Genomic DNA, 22,211 nt, shown 5'->3' on the forward strand with positions numbered 1-22,211 from the left:
CTCCTAAATGCAACATAAATTTAAATCATAATTCAACAGCCAATGTAAGCACATACTGTAGCTCAGGGGACTTCAAAAGAATCAGGACATCATTATAGATTTTAAACAAATATGATTTGAGGGTTTTATTTTTAAAAATTTCTGCTTTTCATTAGGGGCTGTCTTTGAAACTCATCATTACATCCTAATGATTCTCATTCTCTCCAATGCCATTCTCTAGTTATAAATCTCCAAATGGTAATAAGTAATAGAAAATCCAAAATTAGATGACATAAGGGACAATTTTGTTTTCATTGTCTGCCCATGAACTAACTTGCACTAATTTTCTTTACTTCTAATGCCAAAGACCATCTTAATCTTGCAGCAACAACCTATCCATATTTTGGTTTGGCTTTCATCTTCACCTCACTTCCTTACCCCCCACCCCCGCAATGTTTTGTTAATGAGTTTTTGTTATGTTGAGCATGATTGTTCATCATTGATAGAAAGTTTTTCTAATATTTTTATACTTTCAGTAAATTCCAGCTAGATTGTCTAAATACAGATGCTGCGTCTTTTATGACTCACCAAATTGGCTTATGTATAAATCTGAACCATTCTTGAGCACCTAAATGATTAGCTCTGGAATGATTAGCAAGCTCAAAGAGAGATGGGCAGTTCTAATACGTTGGGAATGCCTACATTGTTGCAGATTTAGATGTCTGCTTGCAGGGGAAGAAGGCTGTTCCACTTTGCCTCAGTTGTACTTCCTCAGGCAGATGCCTGCTGAGACACTCATTGCCACGTATTTGAGTACTTCACTGCTGCAACCCTTCCTGTTAGACAGTGCTGCACCCACACTTCTTGATGTTCCCATTCCAGATGGGAAGAACCTACTAGGCTTTGAGATTCATGGGCACAGTGCCTGGCTTTTGATTGTTTTTGTTTTTTTTTTCTGTATCCCCAGCTTCTGATCCAATGCCTGGCACCTTATCAACACTTGAATTGAAATGAACAATAAGATATGGTAAACTCATTCTGTACCCTTCTCCTTCATTCCTGACAAATCACTTCGAATGACTAACCTAGACATCTTTACCAAAAGATCAGTGTTGTAATTAAACTTGGGAGGTAGTTGGCCTAGATAATTCCACCACTTATTTGCTTTGTGGACTTGGAGAGGTGACTAAACAGCCTCAAATTTTCCATCTATAAAATGGAAGAATCATAGTTAAAAAGTCCATATTACCCAAAGCAATATACAGATTTAATGCAATCCCCATCAAAATCCCAATGACATTTTTTAAAGAACTAGAACAAAAATTCATCAAATTTGTATGGAACCACAAAAGACCCTGAATAGCCAAGGCAATCCTGAGAAAAAAGAGCTAAGCCAGACGTATCATACTCCCTGACTTCAAATTATGCTACAAAACTACAATAATCAAAACAGCATGGTATTAGCAGAAATACAGGCACACAGACCAATGGAACATAATTGAAAGCCCAGGAACTCACACATATAAGGGCAAATAATTTTCCATCCATGATCCAAAAGCATACAATGGAGAAAGGAAAGCCTCTTTAATACATGGTGCTGGGAAAATATGAAAGCCACATGCAAAAAAAGAAAAGAAAAGGAACTAGACTACTGTTTATCCCATATACAAAAATAAACCCAAAATGGATCAAAGACCTAAAACAATAAATCACATAAAAGAAAACATAGGTACTAAAAATATGGACCTTGGTCTAAGAGAAGATTTTATGAATTTGACTCCAAAAGCAAGAGAAGTAAAGGTAAAAATAAATAATTGGGACTATATCAAACTAAAAAGCTTCTACACAGCAAAAGAAACTGCCAAAAAAACAAAAAGGCAACCAACAGATTGGGAGAAGATAATTTGCAAACCACAGCTCTAAGAACTCAGACAATTCAACACCAAGCAAACAAACAATCCATTTAAAAAATGGACAGAGGACCTGACCAGACATTTCTCCTAAGAAGACATACAAATGGCCAACAGTTAGATGAAAAGATGCCCAACTTCACTAGCTACTAGGAAAATGCAAATCAAAACTACAATGAGATTCCATCTCACACCTGTTAGAATGGCTATTATCAACAAGACAAGTAATAACAAGTGCTGGAGCAGTTGTGAAGAAAAAGGAACCCTCATTCACTGCTGGTGGGAATGTAAACTGGTACAGCCACTATGGAAAACAGTGTGGAGGCTCCTAAAAAATTAAGATCATAGTTACCATATGATCCAGTAACCCTTCTTCTGGGTATCTACCCCCCAAATTTGAAAACATTTATTTGCAAAAATATATGCATCCCTATGTTCATTGCAGCATTATTCACAGTGGCCAAGACATGAAGAGAACGAAAGTGTCCTTCGATAGATGACTGGATAAAGATGTGGTTTCTATATACAATGGAATACTACTCAGCCATAAGGTTTGATTCTTAGGAAACAAGATTTGATTATTAAGGTGCTTTTCCAAAGACCTTGACTCTGATGAGTGAGTAATGAAGATTGCTAAACATCTTGTCTTTCTGTATTTCTATAGGTTGCTCTGTTAGGACCATGCAGAAATGATGGGGCTTTGTTTCTCTAATAGTCATTCAGTTGCACTATATGTCTTATAAAATAGTGAATCAATTAGTATATATTTGCTTTTATGTCTTTTTAAGAAGTCTCAGTTGTCATTTAAAAAGTTAACTTTGACTCTCCCATTTGGGTTTAAGTCCCCTGAAATTAAAAGTGAGCTTTTTTTTTTTTTTTTTTTTTTTTTCAGATAGAATTGCACATAAAATCGGTAAGCGGTTTCCTTTTATCATTCACAATTGTCTTTTTTTTTCTGTCATAAATTTATGAGGTCTTTATATCCACTCTGTTTTCTTTCCTTTTCTCCTTATAGTTCCTCTTCCAACAGTGTTTGCTTTTTACCAATCCCTGAAGAATTTCTGTTGTCATCGTTTAACATTTGAATGGCAATAATATTTTACAAAATGCTTTACAATGGCTTTTTACAAGTTATTTTCAAGACTTCATAGTTCAGCATAGACTTTTGCTATTATTTGTAAGCACATAGACATTCCCCTTGACTCAGCATTTTCCAGTAGATTTTGAAATCTCTCATTGAAAATTATATTTAGTTTTAAGCTGTACAGACTTTGAATACATTAATTGTAGGAGCCTTAAAACTTTCTTGTTTTTTTTTGTTCTTATATAGGAAATGCCATTTTAGATCAAAAGGAAAGTATTTTATTTTGCCTCTTAAGGCTTTCTGAAACATACAAGAATATGGAGTAATTTGATGCACACCATATTGAACCTGGAAATTTTTCAGTAGTAGATGAGATAAAAACTACAGTAGTCCTAAGAAATGTGAGTTATTGGAATACATATTTAAAACTTTAGACCTATTCATGTATGGGATTTTAAAATAGCATATTTTTAAAAGAGATTCTTTGTGTCTCTACAGTTAACAGAAATTCTGATATGTATCGCCACTCAGTTGAGGAATTTCATATGAATGTTGATTTATTGATGTACATTATTTTAAGAGTATATACATGCTTCTTCCCTTCCTGTTCCCAGACAGTCCCCAGAAGAGTGAGGCTTTGAAGCTGTTTTCCCAAATATCCAAACGCTCTTAAGTTGTGTAAGATTTAGTCACTGACTATAATTTCAGACAATCTATATGTGATTTTTAAAAGAAACCACAACTAATGCCCATACAGTTTTCCACACTAGCACATTGGCAGCCCCCTTAGAGAAACTTGGAGGAGGATCAGGGGTGTTGAAATGTTTGCCTTTGGGGATATCTTTATACTCCAATATCTAAGGAGACTGCGTTTCCTCTCACAGCTTCTTTAAATCCCACACATAAGAAAAAAAGAGCAAAGATCAATAGTTTTTTCTCCTTGATAATATTTTTGACTTTTGGGTTATCTTGGGCTTATTTTTCAATTGCTTTACTGTACTTTAACTTAATCACGGAATTCATTTCCCCAAGGCAGCGCGTCCCAAACTTATGGAGTCATGTATAAAATGACTGTATTCACACAGTACACCAGAGTCAACAGAGAGGGTTTTGGAGGTTTCAGAATGAAGCGTGGTGAAAAAAAGTTATATACACAGGTTAAGAAAAGTAAAACATAAATGTTAGGGAAGGTATTATTTATTGAATTTGTATACGACTTCCAAATAAATAATTTCAAATTCTTAAATGAGAAACTGGAGCTTACTTTAGTGTATGTAATATTTTAAGTTTTATGACTTGACTGGCTAAGCATATATCCCAATGAAGATTTCCCTCCTGGCAAGGAAAGAGGGAAATGAAGAAAAGTAGGGGAAATTGAGGTAGTCTTTTAAAAAAACTCTCATAACACATAGAAATTCTATTTCTCTACAATCGTTTTCATTATATGTGGCAGAGGTAAAATGATATCTGTACATAATTAGTGCCATGATCAGAGAAATGCTGACAGCCTGAGGCTCTAAGTTAGCCCTCTGAATACTGAGGAGGGGAAATCATTCTTTCAATACATTTTTATTGAGTTGAGATGATCTCTTTATATTTTTGATAAAAATTATCCATGGATAACTTTGTTCACAGGAGTCAGAGGTAGCAAAGAGCAAAAATGTATTTGTCACTTTTTCTCCATTTGACAGCTCATTTATATCTACTGAGCAGAATTCAAATAATTAAACATAAATGACATATTAATATATTATTTTAAAAAATCTTTTATTTAATTTATAGGGGTTACATTGGTTAATAAAACTATATAGGTTTCAAGCGTACAATTCTATAATACATCATCTGTATGTTCTATTGTGTGTTCGCCACCCAAAGTGAAGTCTCCTTCCTTCACCATTTATCCCCCCTTTACCTTCTCTTACCTACCCTCACCCTCCTTTCCCTCTGGTACTCACCACACCTGTGTCTATAAGTTGATTTTTGTTTTGTTTTGTTTTTGCTTAATACCTTCACCTATTTCACCCAGTCCTCCCACCCCACCTCCCCTGACAGCTGTCAGTCTTTTCTCTGTATCTCTGAGTCTGTTTCTACTCTGTTTATTTTGTTCATTAGATTCCACATACAGTAGAAATGAAGTCATATGGTATTTGTCTTTCTCTGACTGGCTCATTTCACTTAGCATAATATCCTCTAGGTCCATCCATGCTGTCAAAGAAGATAAGATTTCCATCTTTTTTTCATGGCCAAGTAAATGTACCACAGCTTACATTGTGTAAATGTACCACAGCTTATACTGTGTAAATGTACCACAACTTCTTTATCTACCCATCCACTAATGGGCACTTGGGCTGCTTCCAAATCTTGGCTAGCTATTGCAAATAGCATTGCAATGAACATAGGGGTGCTAATATTCTTTTGAATCAGTGTTTCGGGTTTCTTCAGATATATTCCCAGAAGTGGAATTGTTGGGTCATCATGTTTTAAATCTAACAACTCTTTCTTTGTATTCAATGATAAATACAATATTTTAATTTTTGGCTATGCAACAACAAATTTCAAATCTATTGAAATTTTAATTTTTTTTAAATTAAGTTTATTGGGGTGACATTGGTTAATAAAATTATATAGATTTCAAGTGTACAATTCTATAATGCATCATCTGTATATTGCATTGTGTGTTTACCACCCAAAGTTAAACCTCCTTCCATCACTCAAATTGGTATATTTTTTAAATCAAATATTTCAAAATACTGATGAAGAGTTTCCTTAACAGTACACAGAAGTTACTTGGTCTTTTTTTTTTTTTTAATATATTTTATTGATTTTTTTACAGAGAGGAAGGAAGAGGGATAGATAGTCAGAAACATCGATGAGAGAGAAACATCGATCAGCTGCCTCCTGCACACCTCCTACTGGGGATGTGCCCGCAACCAAGGTACATGCCCTTGACCGGAATCGAACCCGGGACCATTCAGTCCGCAGGCCGACGCTCTATCCACTGAGCCAAACCGGTTTTGGCAGTTACTTGGTCTTAATAAGTTTTCATTAAGATCGAAATTATTGTAGCAATGATACATCATTAGCAAATTATTTTAGCCTCAATTTTCTAAAATTGAAAATTTTTCTTTGTCATTACATATTAATATATTTTCCCATAATCTTTGAAAATTTTTATTATATAAGCCATGTTTAAGCCAAAAACTATACTTCAACAAATCTGCAAAGTGAAAAAATCCACTTTTAAAAAATTTTCCTTTTAGTTTTTAAACTGTTGAAAAAATTCTTCCTTTGAAAAGCAAATGCAGTTAAATATGAAACAATAGAAAGTGGTATTCTGCTGGCATATTTTGAAAAAATCTGAAAATAGGATTGTGGAAGCTTAGATTTCATTATATTGCCATTTTGATTATATGTGTAATTCAAATCAATAGATCGACATTTATATCTGAGAGCGTCTTTGTGAATAAAACAACATACCATTAAATCTCTCAATGTTCAGAGGGAATCCTAGAGGTAAACCCTTCCTGCAGTGATACCGTAATATATTACTTATTTCTAATGATTATCTCAACCCCAGTAGTTCATTAGGGAACTTTCTGCAGAGTAAATATGGTTTGTCCAAGAGTTATTTCTCAGGGTTTTGACAAGTCTTATGACTATGAGTATTACTCAGTAATGAAAACTTTTTTTGATTTAAAATCTGGGTTAATGTTGTCTCTAAGTCACCTGACGTGCTACCAATGAATCTAAAAATATATTATTCAATAATAGAACCTTTGGAATTCCTTTGTCTTATTGTTTGTACACAGCATGGGTATGTTTTATGCAGTGTGGTATTTAGGACAATTCTGTGATTGTGTGAGAAAGTTTGACTTCAGTTGTTAACGTAAGTAGGTTTTGAGTTCAATTTGTTGCTCTTCTTATCTCTTTTTAAAAATTATTTTTCTTAGTTTGCACCTTAAAAAGTTCAAATCCTTTTCTGTGTTAAGACAAATATTTTATAGTAAGGTGTCAGTGTTTTGTTTTATTGTCACCATTACTTCACTTGATAATTTTCCTATGTATATAAGATATTTAAACTGAGAAAAAAAATCAAACCACATTAATCTATACCTGAAAGAATTACTTTTTTTTTTTTTTAGCAACTTAAGCTGTTTACTTGGACTACTGGGTTTGTCTTGTATATATGACAATATATTTAATTTGGTATGAAAATGAATAGCTATGAAAACTAAACCTATTTATATAAAAAGTTCTTTAGTGTAGACCTTTATTATTCATGTTCTATATTTTTCCAAATACATTTTTAGATTATCTACATTTTTAGGAAATTTTAAAAATGTCACCTGAAAAATTAAGTAAAATTTCTATTTAATAAAATAATTAAAATTCTAAAAATTCTAAAAATTCACAAATATCACTCTAACATATGACAAAATACTATTGAAAGGTTGATTTTCTGAAGCTATGAATTCTAAAGTTCCCTTAAAAGATTGATTTGATAAAATTACTTTTAATAATTATTTCGTGTTCTTTTTAATAAACATTTAAATTTCTAAAAGCAAAAAAACAATGGATTGTGGAATCCATTTTAAAAAGCAGGTCCGGTCCAGCCTGTGTGGCTCAGTGGGTTGAGCACCCCATGCCCCAAGGGATCATCGGTTGGATTCCTGTTCAGGGCACATGCCCAGGTTGTGGCCTCAATCCCCAGTAAGGGGCATGCAGGAGGCACCTGATAGATGTCTCTATCTCTCTCTCCCTCTCCCTCTCTCTAAAAATTCAATAAAAACATATTAAAAATAAATAAATAAAAGGGTAAATATTATTTAAAAATTTAAAAAGTAGGTCTCAGGTAATTATTAATACCAAAAGCTAATAAATTTTTTAAATGATTGAGAAAATTTTAAAAATCACTTTATCTCTTCTTTAGCCTTCTGTTCAAGTTACCACTGAGCTATAGAGAATTTTTTTAGTTCTATTTTTTATGGTTAGAATATTCCAAAAACGCTTTTGGGAATGATTACAGTATTAAATAATTGAGGATTATTTCTTATATAAGTGAGATTAGAGATTTTATCCTTATTTGTTTCTTTTAACCACTCATCCCCCTTAACTCTTCCCACCACCATTACCAACGGTCAAGTATTCATACTCCCTTATTGCTTCTGAACCCCAAGGACACTCCCTGGACCAAATCATCCTGTGCATGGCTGCCAGTTTGATGTCAAAACTGACCACTCTACCCAGAAGGTTTAATAACTTCTCATTGTCCATAGAGTCATCTCCACAGTTAGCCTGGCATTCAAGATCCTCCACAGTGTGGATCTAATTTACCTTTTCAGTATGACTTCTTGTTCCTCTACATAGACAAGTTCGGTGGCTTTTGTTAGAATCCTTTAAAGCGGAGTGGAACCAATAGCAAGTGGCCTGGGAAGTAAGTTCTAAGTGGAGGTAGTAATATCAGGAGAACTTGGGCCAATTGCAGTGTTTCTAACATGCCCTTATCTAGCCAGCCTTGAGACCTGGAATACTTTGTCCCCACAGCAGCCTCTGGAGAAACGTACTAACAGTTCATTTCAAGTAAGTTCTTCCCAGATGTCCTACCTGATCAACCACCCAGGTATCATAATTCTTTCTTTGATTTTGAGAACACTGTATTTTGGCATTTATTGAATTCTGCCTGTGCTACAGCTGTTTTGGATTCCTTGATTTAGCTCCAACTATTTTTTTTTCCTGTACCAAAGTAGAGCTCTAATGTATTGCTTTTTGTATGTCACAGAGTCCGGAAAGGCCTTTTTTATAATAGGAGCCATACTACATACTTATTTAATCAAATCACATTTGTTTGTAAAACCAACTCAAATTTTGATATATTTTATCAAGACAACCCAACACATTCTGTGCAGTTTATCTATCAAGAAAATAGTATTTAAAGCAACTGGGGTTTCTTAGCAATCACAAGAGGGTAAAGCCACCTCCTTTTTTGTAGAAAATGTCTGGTATTCCCTAAGTTTAATAACTATAACAAAAGTGATAATATTTTGAGAAAAAAGCAGCAACTTCTTTATTCTCAAGATACAAAAAGGATGAATATATTGAATGAAAATGCATTCTCTACTGCAGAATTCAGAAAGAGATCAGTTTTCATGCAAACCAATTTTATCCATTTTGAGTACAAGAAAACATTTGTGAAGTTGTCAGTCATCATAGGTTCATTCTGAATCATAATCAAAATGCTCAACAATCTTCTGTAAAAAAGGTAAAAAATGCACTCTGGATTTTATCAGAAATTAATAATTGTTTTATTTCTGATATTTAATACTGATTTTGAATAGCTATAAAAACAATGATTGCAAATAATATATTTGACTTGCAGAAACTTATCTGATTAATTTCAGGAAAGCCAAGGAGATGGAGTAAGTCTGTATTATTTCCAGTTAAGACACTGTGTTTATGATTTCAATTTCTATTTGACCTTCTAAGGATGGTCTATAAATGAGTTTACTGCTTACTACTTTGTTCTGTGAGCCCTCTGTAAAAATAAAATAAAATAAACTTATCTTTGGTAAAACTTTGTTTTCCTTCCTGAGCAGGAGGCAGTCAAAAGTACTAGCATATAAGCTTCCTGAGGTAGTCTTCAATAACACTTTTATGCTCAGATGCACTGACTAGTTTTGTGGCAAATCGGGTTGTAATCATTGGATATCACTGACTGAAAAAGAAAGCTTTGTCTTCCTGAAGAAGGGAAATAAAAATGAGTTTTAAAGATCATTTTGGGAACAGGGTTTGATTCCCAGACCACTAAAGCTGCAAAGGACATAGCTAGCACCACTCTCATATTTCTTTTACAGAAGGAAATGGAAGCACAAAGAAGTTTTATTAAATGACTAGTTCAATGACAAGGCTTGTGCATGGGAGAGATATAAGGATGCGGATGCCCTGCCACCTGGGATAATATTCTCACTGCCATTCTTACTTTAATTTTGCTAATGACATTCCTGCTTTATTTGTAATGCTTGGGAACATGAATATGCCACACCGTCTTTCATAAAACTGATAAAACGTCAGCCACATGGACACATCTTCATAGTTGGCTGCTCTTATGTCTTTAATAAGAAGGGGAAAGCAGCTGGGGAAGGAGGGGCAATCACAGTTGCAAAAGAACTCTCTGGTTGTGAGGATTTCAGAGAATCCTCTGAGGAAAAGGTACGGACGCGGTGTCTGACCACCTGGGTCATTTGCTTCAAACTGTCACCAGGAGGAGTTGTTTGCCTAACATGTTGGAAGAGGGGTCAAGTTGGTGACAAGGTCAGAAGAGAGGTTTGGAATCATTTGACATGGAGTCAAGTTTACAGAAGAGAATTCCTTCGGCAAAGCCTCATGTTTCTATCACCGCTGGGCTCTGTTTACTTACATAAGCACGACTCAGGTTATTTTTCCACAGATCCTTCATCAACCTCAGAAACTATCTATGTTATTATTTATTTTTAATATATGGGAAACCAACAAAACCATTTTATTCATGGAAGAAATGTCCCTCTAACTTATAAATTAAGCCTGAAGGCAACTTCCCCCTTTCCTAGGAATGCTTATAAAGAAAAAAAAATCATTTTTCATGACTGAGAAAAGCTTTACTGTTGAGTGTTTGATAAAGGACTTTGGCCCCAAAGGTCTGATTCAACCTAAAGAAAAACTGTCACAATGGAATAGTCTGGGAAAATGTTCCTATTTCCAGAATAAGTATGGGTGAGAATAAACTTTCTCTCTTCCAGAAGAAATAATTTCTGGAAGTTAATCATATCCTTATGTTCCGAGTTAGAGTTAAGAGCCAAACGGGCACATGAAACATGGCACAGCTAACAATTTATAACCCATCTTGTTTGTCCTAGGAATTATTTAAAATGGAAAACAACTCCCCTCAGATAGTCAGCATAGTCCTTTGTCCTCAAACTCATCCTACTTTCAATAATCAAATGCCATTATATTTGGTGCAATGTGGCATATTGGTTGAAAAATTATATTATGTGTTGCAAAGACAATAATAGAAAGCTTTTGGTTATTTATTGGGTGCAACCATGTCCACTATTTCTTCTGCTAATTAAAATAGTCAAGAATGAGTTGTAGTTGAAGCCATGAATCAAAGCTGGGTTCTACAGAGCTTGGAGCTTTGGTTTGTGTTAGCCCTTAAATTCTCACGAGATCAGTCACGCAGGAAGAACTTAAGCAATTTTTTTTCTCGGCCCCATTTCTCCAGACATAAGAACATTTTAGGAAAAGGTTTCTTAACTTTACCAATAAACACTGACAAAACTTTGTGCAAATATATATTTTTGAATATTTTACTTATATATCTATTACCTGCAATTAAAATTTTTAAACTGCTATATGTCACTTTGCTGAAACAGGCACAAATGCAGCATTTTAAAAAAAGAAATTGCAAAAGATGGTTAAAAAAGTAAATTAACATTATCTTAAAAATTTTTTTAAATACTCCCTCCTGCTGAAGTTACAACGAAAAGAAAATCTCTGTTGTAAAAGCATATTTTTTGGAATTCCAGAATTGCTAAGCAATACATTGGTATCATAGTCTAAGAAAGCCATCTGAACTATGTACAAATAAATTCCTTTATGAACTCAAAGTCTTCCTTGTGTCATTATTTTGGGAATAAAATCTCTTCAAATAACAAAATAGTATGTTATTTTTTTTAAATTGAAAAACACTAAAATTTAAAAAGTAACCTGTACTTCCACTACCCAGATAATTACTATTACACTGGTTACATATGAATGTATCTCTTTCCAGTTTTTTTCTGTATATGCTTTCTAAGATGTAAAATGCATTCCATATAATCTTTTGTAATGCATTCTGCACATTAGTATATAGGACATATTCCATATTGCTAAATATTATTTTACAAGTTAACCATAAACTTTAATTACCATAACAAAATCTCTGGTATTGGATTTTTGTGTCATTTCCAAGTTTTCATCATCCTAAACAATATTTTAATTTTTCTTATCTTTAAGCCTAATCCATAATTATTCCTTCAGAAAACGTCCTAGAAATGGAATTTCTGGGTCAAAGATTATTACATGTTTTAAGGCTTTTAATACATATTACCAAAGTGCCTTCCAAAGTTGTTACATCAATTTATCCTCCCATTATCTGACAGTCTTTAGCAACCTCAAGTGTTATAATTTATAATTACTCTTTGGCAATTAGGTTGGTGAACATTGCATTCCTTTATGATTTTAATTTTTATTGCTTTAATTATGCATGAAGTTCAATATTTTGTCATACGGTAACTGGACAGTCGTGTCTCTTCTGTCAGTTGTCTACTTGTGTTTTTTTGCTCATTATTTTTTCTATTGGTCTGTTTGTCTAATGTTACTGATTGATAATTGCTCTTATGCTATTAACCCTTTATCAGAAATGTGGCACATCTTTTTCCCAGTTCACATTTGCCTTTAATTTTATTTATGGGCTTTCAAAATTTAGAAAAGAAATTATGAACTCAAAACTAGTAGTCTGTTCAGAAGAAAGAGACTATTCAAGTTGAGGGGGGAAGGAGGAATAAAAATATTAGCCAGGAACGAAGCCAATTCTCGCATGGTTACTTTCAGCCACTCCTGTCTTCTCTCCCCATCACTGTCCTGCCCTTCTAAACCCGAGCTGAGCCCACTTCCATAAAGCATGCATATTACTGCACCATTTGGCACGAATCAGCATACTGTCTTGTATTTCTCCAGGGATAATTTCTGTAATTGCTCATGAGTTCCCAACCAGATTGTAAGCAATTTAAGGACAGGAACACTATTTTATGTCTCTTTTCTATTCTTCGCAGTTCTAGCACCATGCTCAGCAGGTAATAAGCCTTGAACAATTACTTGTTCATTGATTACAGATGTGTTCCCTCTCTGGCTTCTATGGCCAAATCACTGTTTTTCCTTTCTCACAGATTTTATTGAGGCTACATCTATGTGTGAAAATCACTAAACCATTTTAAATGAAGTGATTTCTGTCCTGACAAATTACTAGTCAAACCTGAATTCAGAGGAAGTGATTTCCGCAAGTGATAGGTAAATTCAGTCAAAATAGTTGATTTGAGCCTAAAGTTGCCCTCACTTGTTTTCAGTCAGTAAAAGTGCACTGAAAACAGTCCCTGGGATGCAGCCACTGCCGGCCCAGCGGATTGCGGGGGGAAGGGCTGTTGCTCTTTCCTAGCACGGTATTAAAATGATCTAAGCAGCTGTGCCAGAATATATCCACAAATATGTCTAGATCTTGTAGAAATACACATCACATGTACAATTTTAATAGATTATGTACACCTTTTGCATCTATTTACAACTATGTGACCTACCACAGTTTTATCATTTTTATTAAAACAACTATCTGTTTGAATTCGACACAAAACTCCGAATTTTAAAAGTGAACATTGTGGGTGCACTTAAATTTATTGAGAGATTCTGGTCCAAGCTCACCAGTTGAAATCTATGTTCTACATGGGAAAATGTGTGTGTGTGTGTGTGTGTGTGTGTGTGTATTAAAACATATGCACATAGTACCTGCTTCACCACATAAAATTCTTGTAGCAGTTGCCACTTAAGGAAAACTAGCTGCCATCACTTTTAAAATGCGACAGATATGGCCTTAAAAGTGAATATTAATTCGAATATATGCTATTTTGGGGGCAAGGGCTTATTTTCTAGTATGCCTTCGATGACCAATGAACATATTTACAGGTACATATATATTAAACTAGAATATAAAGAATTTTCTTAAGATTTAACAGAAGACTAAACTTTCCTAATCTGGAATTTGAAACGGACTTAAGGTACGAGTTAGAGCATAAGCAGTAGTAGGCCTTTGAAGCTTAAAATTTAATCCTTTTTAGATCATCAAGAACTTGAGTATGTTCATGTCTGTTTCTCATAAATGCACATTATAAACACTATCTGTCATCATCCCATGAAGTGTGGTACAGTTGATAGTTTTAGTGAGCAAGAAATCACTTTGGGGTAGAAGTCATTCTTTAAGACTAGTAATGGGGTCTGCTAAGGGGAGGTGCAATGGAGAAGTCTGCAGCGTAGGGCTTGTGAATTACGCAAACACTGGGCTGCATTCTTTGACGCCACCTATTACTAACTTACTATTTGGAGTTCCTTTTCTTAAAAAAAAATAAAGGTAGTTCCTACTACCACCCAGTAAAAAACATACTCTGCAATCTTTTCTTGTTTTGCATATGATTGGTAGCATACCTTTTAACTGCTGTAAGTAATAAAAATATATATGTGCAAGTTGGCTATAAGAAATGCCAAAGTTTCACCTAATAAAATTTTGGTATGCCTCAGTTTTCAAAGTAAATTTGATTTATTTGAGCCACCAGCCGTCCGATGACAGCCCTGTGTTTTTTATATGAGTCATGTCCCAAGGGGTCTAGAATATGCCAATGGTGTACCTTGGATTGGATCCAGTGTCCGCAAACAGGTTTTCATTAGACTTTGATGCCAGTCGCATTTGGGAGCAGAGAGGCTGCTGAAAACCAGCTTTAGTTTGGGATCACTCCTTTCTTTTAGAAAAAACAACAAAGATCTTTTTTAGCAAAGCTTTGCGCCTCCACATTGTAGGTGTATGGTAATATTTTAGAGAGCAGTAATCTGTTATTGCAGGTGGTTGGGCTTCAAGCACTTCCGTATTTTGAGAATAGATCAGACAAAGTGCAACAACTTTTATTGAAAAATTGCCGAATTTGAAAATTAGAAACACATTTTCTGTGGCTAAGATTAAGTTAGCATGTATTACAGTCACTTGGACTTTTCTGCAGCACTAAGGGGAATATAATTACATAGGTTATCCCACATGTCATGAGATTGGAACCTTAATCACAGTTAGAAACTATCATGCTGACGTAGACCCTTGTACTTTAATCTCTTTACTAATTGAAGGACTTTTGTTATATTTTTTAAATTAAGAATAAGGAGTAGGCAAGTCAATGAGATATAAAACAAGCCTGCCCTTTATTTTTATGCATTAGAAGCATTTTATTCCTGACTTAAAAAAATATTGTATTCTTTTATGCTCTCAGAGAAGGTTATACGTGAGAATGGAGTCCAAAATTATTCTTTAAAATCCATTTTTAGATACACATATGTGTCCATGCCAGTGTGTGTGTGTTGTATACATTTATATGGAAATTGAATTAACAGTAAGTTTTGGAGTCTTACTCCTTAAATAAAAGAAAAAAAGTAGATGTATATTGTCTAACTGGTGGCAATAAAGTCAAGAATTTTATCCAATGAAAATTTGTTACCACCAGACATAACCAAATTAAAAGAAGAATGAGGGAACAAAAAAAGAAAGACCAAGAGACTCCTGGGAGACCCAAGTCAACAGAAATATTGCCAAGGATCCAGAGCACAAACATGACATTATTTGTTATTCAAGATTTTAATGACATTGCCTTTCCACTTGGAGGATCTGTGCTGTGTCATTCTAAATGAGGAGGAAGTACTTTATTGCTCTTCCTCCCTGTGATATAGACTAGAGTGATGCATCTTTTTTAAAGAAAACTGAGCTTTAAATCCAAGGTTTTGATAAAGTCAGAAATACAACAACTACTTCAATCAACTGAACAAGTACACAAATTGATTAGAATTTATCTGTTATCAAATAAGATGAAAAAAACATTACAGAGTAGATTATTACATAATTAATGGTCAATGATATGGTATAGGCCAGTGGTCGGCAAACTGCTGCTCGAGAGCCGCAGTTTGCCGCTCTGTTGACTAATGAGTTTGCCGACCACTGACCTAGACTCCGATTCCAATAATTACAGGCTGTTGTTGTTCCTTGTAATTAAGCCCCTATCCCAGTGGTCGGCAAACTCATTAGTCAACAGACCCCCAAACCGTGGCTCGTGAGCCGCGGGTGGCTCGCGAGCCGCAGTTTGCCGACCACTGGTATAGGCTAGTGGTTTTCAATTATATTTGCTTAGGTAATACTTCAATTTTTTTAATACTATGAGGGCCCCCCCCCCGATATTCTTAGGTTGATATCCAAAAATTTTTATCATAACTTTACATAGATAATAGGGAGTAATTGCTAATGCATTGTAAATATCATTTTAATTCCTTTAAATGTATCCAACAAAATCTAATTTAAGGACTTTACTATTTTTTGAATTATGGATACGGGGTAGGCAAGTCAATGAAATATAAAACAAACCCATCTTTCATTTTTATACAGTAAAAGCAAGTTTATTTGATACCCATCATCATCTATTTAAAAAATATACAAACAAATTGATTGCAAGTGGGCACAAGGGTATTTCTGGGGTGATGAAAATGGTCTGAAGTGAGATCGTGAGGCTGTCCCATAACTATATAAATTTACTAACAATGTGTAATTGCATTGTTACAATGAGTGCATTTTATGGTATGTAAATTATACTTCAAAAAAGCTGTTAAAAATACACAAAGTTGGCAATTTTACATTGTTCTTTTTCCTCTTTTGACTTGTATTTCTATCTTATTTCCTTCATAGAGTTCCATCCTACTCGAGTATATTTTTAGGATTAAAAGTCTTTTGTTGATGATCTCATACTTCTTTGCAACAAAAATATGTATATAAATTTAAATAATTTTATATTCTATGACATAAGCCTCTAAATATTAAAACAATTTCTATTGGATTATTATAATTATCACCCAACTGATCAAAAGCAATATAAATATACATTACATTTTTATAAATATTTAATCATAAAATTAACATATTCAACATGCATCATTTAATGAAATTAACAGATCTATTTTTTCATTTAGTTGTTTACTTTCTAATTACTCATTGCCAAATTGAGACAAAATTCAACATCAATTTTATTCCAATTGTTTTTGTAGACTTAAGCACCAAGAAATCAGTTTTTTGCATAAATCTTACAATGGAGATATAAGAAATTTATGTAAACAATGTGGCCCAGATTTTTAAATTCCTTCGGAGTTATACATCCTATAGGGATTTATTATTAAAATGTTTCAATAATCTAAACTCAACTAGGTCCTCTCTCAATTTTATTGAAAGCAAAAAATTGAAAAACATCTGACTTGCAAATATCAGTTCATTTTTTAACATTTACATCCATATTTTGAATTTATTTTGCTTGGCACTGTGAGATTTTCACGATTCTGTAAGATTATGGCTGGGTGAGAGGTGTGCCTTTCTTTTGTAAACTGGGAGAAGGTTGATTGCTAATGAAAACACCTTTATCCTAGGTGAGTTCTCACACAAATCAATCCTACAAAGGTTTGAATATGGAAGTTAAGGATCTGAAAATTGGTTTTCTTAAAGCTATTCTCAACTTACCTTGGAGAGTTTTGTTGTTAACCTCACCAGAGGATATTTTTTTCCATTGGCTTTTAGAGAAAGTGGAAGGGAGGGGCAAAAGGTGTGTGTGTGGGAGAGAGAGAGAGAGAGAAAGAGAGAGAGAGAGAGAGAGAGAGAGAGAGAGAGAGAGAGAGAGGTGAAAGAGACACATGGATTGGTTGTCTCCCACACATGCCCCAACTGGGACTAGGGGGCTCGAACCTGCAACCCAGCTATGTGCCTTTGACCAGAAATCAAACCTGCAACCCTTCAGTGCATAGGCTGGCACTCTAACCACTGAGCACACCAGCCAGGGCTCCCTTGGAGAGTTTTTGTCCATCTTAAAGGTATCTATACCCCAGTTTGAAGATTGGTAGAGCCATCAAGAAGTCAGAGACAAGAGAATGTATATGACCAGGCCTACAAGAATGAATAGGTAGATACTCAGAAGAGGCAGGGAGAGCATCCTAGGTGAGGGACTCACTTGAGCAGAGGCCTGGAGACAGAATTGACATGTTCTAGGCAGGAGAAGAGAACGAGATTTCCCGAAACATGTGTGCTAGGTAGAACCAAATAAAAATTTAATTCTAAATGCAAGAAAATTGGGCTAAATATAGCGAGAAGGCCCTCAAGGATAATTTTGTTCTATTTCTGAACTCTAACTCCATGAATTCAAAATGACAATGGATCATTTTGGTTATGGTTACATGGTTAGGAAAACCCTTTTTTAGATAAAAAATCAGCACTTGAATGGAACTTAATGTCCCATAAAAGGGCTTTAGAGAAGTTACTTTACTTTCTATGTAAAGAGGTACATGGGTTCCTGGAATCAATTCATCCATGCAACACATTTATTACCCCCAGCTATGTCAGGTGCTAGGCCTTGGGTGGCCTTATGGACACCTTTTCTGCCTAGCCTCCAAAATCTAGATTACGCACCACACTGTATTACCCAGAACTCTCCTGCTCAAGTGCTGCTGTATGCAGAATACTAACAATGTGTGCTGATTTAAGAGGCACCCACAAAATCCCCTTGGTACCATGTCCTGTTTGTGGAGCCTGGTGCATCCCCAATGTCTACTGTCTCTGCGTACATGTTCTACATATTATCTAAGTTACCCAGAAGGAATAAGAGATTATCTTCCTCATCTGGCTGTGACTACAGTTGACGTCAGCAGTGTAAAAAAAGTTTTTTAAAGCAAAGATGCATATATGTACTAACACAATAGACAAGAATATCTGTATCCAAGTTTATTCACCTCCAGTTGGTGAAATAAACCATATCCAAAAGATAGGCTTTCTGGAAGACATTCTTTTTAAATTCATTTCTGTCAGAAATAGTCCCTGAGTGGTTTGTGGTTACTGATCTTATTTTTAGGGCAAACAATACTTATGTCAGCCCCAAAGCTTTTCAATCTCTTTAGAAGGATAACAAAAATGGGAAGGAAAGCTTATACCTAAAAGTCACTCCAACTTCTAGAAGGATTTTGAGTATACTTTTTCTGTTTCCACCCTGCAAGACTGAGTCTCTCCTCCTCTAACTTCCCTTATATTACTTGGCACCTCCGTATACAGCCTGCCTGCATTGAGGATGATCCCCTTAGCTGCTCTCTCTGTACCCAATTCTAATGCCACTCCAATTTCCTGATTCTCCCAGGTCAGGCTGAACTTTCTTCCTTCCAGTGCCCTTCCTGACCTTCATGTACTGAAATGATCTGTGAACATGTCTGTTTTTCCCCATTGCATTGTTATGACCGCCTTATGTTGTTATTCATCTTTGAATCTTAGGCACTTATCAGGGTTCTTGGCACATGAACATTGCTCATTATGTTTGTTGAATGAATGAACAAACTAATAAGGCCCAGGTACCCACTATATAAATAAAGAAGAAAAATAGCCTAACAGCCACTATGGGTTACATTTTTGTGTAGATATGTTCTTTAGGATTTATGAGTCACAGCGGGCCTATGATTTTAAAGTGAAGGTGTTTTTTGCCTTGTTTTGCTTTGCAGCAAATGTATGTGTGTTTTGTCATTTATATGGCAAGATAGCCTTCACTGTCACCTAGAAATTCTAGACTTAGATCTTATTTTTTTACCTTTATTCTACCCTCTCACAATTTCTGTTGTTAACATAATCCACTTGCACACACACACACACACACGATCCCACCTCTAAGGTCAAGTGGTAAGAATGGGAGCTAAAATACAGAAATATGGAAACATTAGGGTCTCTCCTCATTTTTCAGTGACTCATCTAGCAAACTCAAAGTGAGATTTGCCATTTTAATTGCCTCACCAATAAGACTCTCTTGGTTTCCTTGATCTTTTGGGTGTAGTTTGTGGGTTTGGGGTGTTGGACGTTAAAAGTAGCGATGTTGGAGGTAGAGACTAAGCTGCATAAACATGAAGGACCCTCAGGGTCCTTGGGCATGTGGAGACCCTCTGGTGGAAAATGAACTGGCATGTCTAAGATTCCTGCTGATGTGGGGTAGGGGCTAAGTAATGACCCAGCTTGTGAAATCAGCCCTCTGGGGCTGGCATACAGTCATAAACCAAGCCAATTAAATTCTTAGAGGAAAATATAATTGTGTAAACTTCAAATGTTGAGTTGAACGATTCAACACTGAGCTGTTCTTCTAACTGCCACGATCTCTTGAGCCCACCTCTTTCTCTTATGCCAGCAGCTAATGGCAGCTCCAGGCTTGGGTGCTGGAAGTAACATAGTCTTCTGCCCAGAGTTTTAGTAGCCCAAAGGGCAAATCTGAAGTGATAGCAATAATACAATTGAGATTATGGATTTAGACTTGACGTTGAAGTAAAGTTAAGACATTTGGGCTGTTGAAATGGGGTGAATATATTTTCATGAGAGAACTGTACGATTTTTTACAAACTAGAGGGTGGCGTGTTAAGGGCTGAATTGTGTTCCTCCAAATTTCATGTGTTGAAGTCCTAAGCCCCAGCACCACAGAATGTAACGGTATTTGAATATAATGCCTTTACAAGTATAATTAAGGTAAAATGAGGTCTTTAGGGTGGGCCCTACTCCAACATGACTGGGTCACTATAAGAAGAGGATATTAAGCCCTAGCCAGTTTGGCTCAGTAGATAGAGTGTCAGCATGCGAACTGAAAGGTCCCAGGTTCAATTCTGGTCAAGGGCACATGCCTGGGTTGTGGGCTCAATCCCCAGTGGTAGACTTGTAGGAGGCAGCCAATCCATGATTCTCTCTCATCATGGATGTTTCTCTCTCTCTCTCTCCCTCTTCCTTCCTCTCTGAAATCAATAAAAATATATTTTTTTTTAAAAAAGAAGAGGATATTAGGACACAGACGTGTGCACACACAGAGGAAAGATCACGCAAGGACATAGTGAGAAAGTGTCCATCTGCAATCAAGGAGAGAGGCCTCAGTTCTTGGAAGAAACCAATCCTGCCCACACCTTGATCTTGGACTTCCAGCCTACAGAACTATGAGAAATAAATTCCTGTTGTTTAAGCCACCCAGTATATGTTATTTGGTTTTAGTTTCCCTAGCAAACTAACATAGTCATCTCGTCCAGGAAACATTATTTTCTAAGTCTCCCTATTTTCTAATTCTCTGAACTTTGTAAATAATGTAGAGCATGCGTCCTCAAACTATGGCCCGCGGGCCACATGCGGCCCACCGAGGACATTTATCCAGCCCGCCGGGTGCCGCTGCCTGTCCTGCTTAGCAGCCAACTCGTCCTGGGCCCGCAGTGTGCATAGGAATTTGTTTGTAGTTTTTTTTTTTTTTTTTAAACTATAGTCCGGCCCTCCAACGGTCTGAGGGACAGTGAACTGGCCCCTGTTTAAAAAGTTTGAGGACCCCTGATAGAGTATGGGGAAGATTGAGGTGTGTTTTTTTCCTGTTTGTTTTAGTACTCACCCGAGGATACTTTTTCCATTGATTTTTAGAGAGAGTGGAAGAGAGAGGAAAAGACAGAGAGAAATACTGATGTAAGAGAAATACATTGATTGGTTGTCTCCTGCCTATGCCCCGACCTGGGCCCAGGCCAGGGAGGAGCCTGCAACTGAGGTACATGCCCTTGGCTGGAATCGAACCTGGGACCCTTCAGTCCGCAGGCCAATGCTTTATCCACTGAGCCAAACTGTTTAGAGTGAAAATTCAGGTTTTAAGAGGCCTGAGCCTTATACAATTTTGGAGATTCCTTCTTAGGAAACACAAATTAGGTAAGAAAGTGAGTATTTATAGAATAAGAAAAAAGGCAAAGCAAATTTTAAAATTGTGAAGAGTTGATACATTTAAAAACACACGATCATGGGATTAGGTGGCTCAGGTCTCTTCCTGAGGGTTGTGTAGGTCAGAGCCTTGAGGCTCACGTGAGGTTAGCTGGATTGGAAACTATTTGTCTGAAGTGATGGAAAGAGACTGGGTACCTCTATGGTTAGAAGTTCTGTCTTCCTATCTTTGTTAAGTCCAGCACAGCATATTTATAGACAAGGTTTCTTTCTTATTAGCCTCCACCAGGCCCCTAGTTTATGTTTTTAGATTCTTTGCTAAATAATCTTTTTGCATAAATGTGGTGCTTACTTGAAGAATCCTTGCAAATACCCTGCCCTGTGTAGTAATTTGCCATGGTCAGTTACCCTTTTTGGCAGCATTTTATACAGATCCCTGGCACTGGGCTTTCTCGACCCTGTCTGCCGCCGGTGATAAAGTGGAGAGTGAGGGTTGGTACACTTGGTGCAAAATAACTCCTCTGCAGTTGCCCAGAAAGTTCAGAATTTTGGTGAAATTTTTCAGTTTTAGAATTCACTGACTCTCAAATAGGGTTGCCATTGCTGAGGTCATTTGCATGACCCTTTTTCCATTTTCACAGGCAAAGCTTCT

This window comes from Plecotus auritus (assembly GCF_963455305.1).
Source record: "Plecotus auritus genome assembly, chromosome: 4".
In the NCBI taxonomy this organism is placed as follows: Eukaryota; Metazoa; Chordata; class Mammalia; order Chiroptera; family Vespertilionidae; genus Plecotus; species Plecotus auritus.